Below are 3,641 nucleotides of genomic sequence, written 5' to 3'. Positions count from 1 at the left end.
AATTACTTTTCTCAATAATCTATCTGTCTAACACAGTCCATTCTATCGAATTATATAGCATTTATTAATAGGGTCAAACATGGTCAACTAAGTAAATCAAAGCTTGGTTTGGGGAAGGCCTTACATTTTCTCCTTTTCTTTGTTTGTGAGAGTTGCATTTCTTTGTACATGAGTAACTAATCAGGCCTTTGTTGTCGAGACTCATTCATGCATGCATTTATCTTTACCTTTTAAGCTACTCCCTAAGTTAATCTCAAGGTGGGGGGGGCGGGGGGGGGTGTGGAGTAATTAGGACATTTATCTAATTATTTATTAATTAGGCCCTTTAATTACTTTTTCACTTAAACTAAACTTTGGTGTTTTTTCCTTTTATTTAATTAGGCTAATAATAGCTTAAGTTGTATCATTCATTATTATTGTGACACTTGCCACATGCTAATTTTACCTATCCTTTAGAGTTGTGCATCTAGGGTTTTGTTCATCTTTTTATAAAGATTCGTTCATTTATTGTAAGTGCATCTCAAATATTGTAACTCCAATCAATTGTGTGTGCAATAATATAGAATTGGGTTGTTATAAAGCATATTATCTTTTCTTGTTCTCTTTTATGTGACATGTGTTTTTCTTGTAGATGATTCTTGTCTCATATGGTTGTTCCATCAATTTCTATAGATTCATAAATGCTCATGGTCACAATTTATACTTGGTAAACTTTTTCTTTGTAATCCATATTGTGCAAAACAATGCAAAATTGTTACAAACAAATATGAAATAAATATAGGGTTATCTATGCATTTGAAAGTTGTGTCATTTTGAATTTTGCCTTGCATGTTAGATATACCTCTAAGCAAATGATGATATGAATGATACAAGTTAGGTAAAGAAAAAACAACTGCATAATATAATTTGATACCAATATTTTTTATAACTTTGTTGTCATGCTTTTTTGGGTGTCATTTTCTTTTTTTTCAAATGTTGAGATGTACCATAGAAATCAACAAAGAGATCCTAAGCAACTGGTTCGACATTTGATACAATATCTTGTAGTTTCTTTTGAATACTCTTCGATTATTTCAGGGCTATTTTTCTTTCTGCATCTAATTCTCTACCTTCAAAAACCCTTAGTTGATCCATTTTTTTGTACAATGAATAATTTAACTCATTTCTCACGGACATTTTGGACTGTAAATAGCATCAAACTTGATTTTTAACAGGAATTTTTCACATCTAACTTCATGTAAGGTAAAGTAGCTAGAAAAATTGGACCTTTCCATTCATTAACTCAATCTTTTATTATTAAATCGGTATGTAAATAAATATATATTAATGGTGTATGAATGGTACAAGTTTGGATTAAGATTAAATATTTAAAACTAAAATATTTAATAATTAGGATTAAAACAAGGTAAAGTCATCTCATATTATGAATATAAACACAAAAAGTATTATAAATATATTATATTATAAACATAAAATTATTCTAATAACATGGAGTTTTTACAATCCATGATACACATGTAATGAAGTTTTTTGATTTAACTATGTGAAAAATTTCACAAAAAAATTCGGTACATTTATATCATGGATTGTGGAAACTTCATGTTATCAAAATAAAATTTATACATGGATCATAGATTAGAACTAGCTTAACATTTTAAATATTTGTATACATGAATCATGGTTGTGATAATTAATCAATAATTTATAATTTGCATTGACAAACATAAAGTAGGAGAGAGATAGAGATTGAGAGATAAAGAGTTGTGGAATATAAAAGTGTGTGTACTATGTCATTCATGTGGATATGGGACAACAATTTACATCAAACTATTTCTATCCATCTCTCTCTCTCTCTCTCTCTCTCTCTCTCTCTCAATATCTCCATCTATCTATATCACTTCCTTTCTCCTCTCACTCTCTCTCTTTATCTCCCTCCTTATCTCTCTATCTCTTTCCCTATCCATGTCTATCTCTCTACATTTCCTTCTATCCAAATCTCTAATTCTCTCCCTCTCCAGGTCTCCCTCACTATATATTTATCTATATCACCTTCTCCTCCCTCTCTCTCCGCTCTTTACCAATCTCTCTCCCTCATCTACCTATTTCTCCCCATCTCTTATACCTCTTCTTTCTATCTCTATTCCTTTACTATCTCTTCCTCCCTTTCTCTTCCTCCCTCTCTTTATCTCTCCCCATCTCTCTCCCTTGCTCCATCCATATCCCCTATATATCTATTTATCTCTACCTTCTTTCCTTTCTATTCTTATATATCTCTATCTCTCTCTATATGTCTTCCCATATATATGTATTTATCCCTCTTTTTCTTTCCCTCTCACTATCTCCTCCTATTTATCTCTCCCTCTCTTCATCTCTATTTATCTATCTCTATTTCTCTCTATTTGTTTGTCTCTCTATCTCTGTCTCCATGTCCCCCTCTCTCTATATATCCTTATATCTCAATCATTATATATTACCATCTATACCTATCTCTATCTCTCCCCTTCTCTTCTTCTCTCACTCTATCTTCCTTTCCCCCCCCCCCTTATCTCTAGAAACATGTATCCTCCTCTCTATCCATCTATATCTCTCCATCTCCATCTTCCTATATCTATATATATCAATGAATCTATATCTCTTTTCCTTTCTATCTCTATCCCTCCATATTTATTTGTCTATTTTCCCTTTATCTTTATCTCATTATCTCTCCATCTCTCTTTGTCCCTATATCTCTCCTTCTCTCTCTATATCTCTTACTATCTCTATCTTTATCTTTCTATCTCTCCATCTATATATTTATCTCTTCCATATCTATCTACTTTTTTCTCCCTATTCTCTCTTTATCTCTCCCTTTCCTTCCTCCATCTCTCTCTCTCTCTCTCTCTCTCTCTCTCTCTCTCTCTCTCTCTCTCTCTCTCTCTCTCTCTCTCTCTCTCTCTCTCTCTCTCTCTCTCTCTCTCTCTCTCTCTCTCTCTATATATATATATATATATATATATATATATATATATATATATCCCTCTTTCTATCCCCATCTCTCCCACTCTCCCTATTACAAATATAACATGAACCTATTGGTAATGGAGCCTAATTATCTTCTTCATTTAAAGATTTTTATTTCAATCATGTTTGGATTTATATACGTAGATGCATAATTGATTTGAATCTATTACTTCTCCATCGAAACCTTTCTTGCACAAACAACATCACTTGTTGAATGACCTATTAATTGTCCTCAAGCACTACATAAATGTATACAAAAATAGAATAATTTTTTCCTAATTGATCTTTTACAACTCTTTAAAGTACACATTACACACCAAGGTGAAATTGCTAGTTACATTGAGAGGCGTATTAGGCTCACATACAGATGTAAGATTATCCGTTAATAAAAATGTCATTTAATTTGACATGCATTTGGACGTCAATAAATTTGTCAATTAAAAATGCATTATCTATATTAAATTAATAATAGAAATTTCCTTAAAAAATAGTTTTGTTGAACTTCAAAATTATTCTAATTAATTTAATTGCAACATGTGCAAAATTATTCTCTCAGTCGCAAAAATGAAATAAAAAATGGATATAATGGTGAAAACCATTTAATGGCAATGTTAGATCACAAAAACAAAAAAAAAGTAAAA

This window comes from Cryptomeria japonica, chromosome 9 (genome assembly GCF_030272615.1).
Source record: "Cryptomeria japonica chromosome 9, Sugi_1.0, whole genome shotgun sequence".
In the NCBI taxonomy this organism is placed as follows: Eukaryota; Viridiplantae; Streptophyta; class Pinopsida; order Cupressales; family Cupressaceae; genus Cryptomeria; species Cryptomeria japonica.
The sequence above is the reverse complement of the archived record's forward strand: the minus strand, read 5'-3'. Positions refer to the sequence as shown.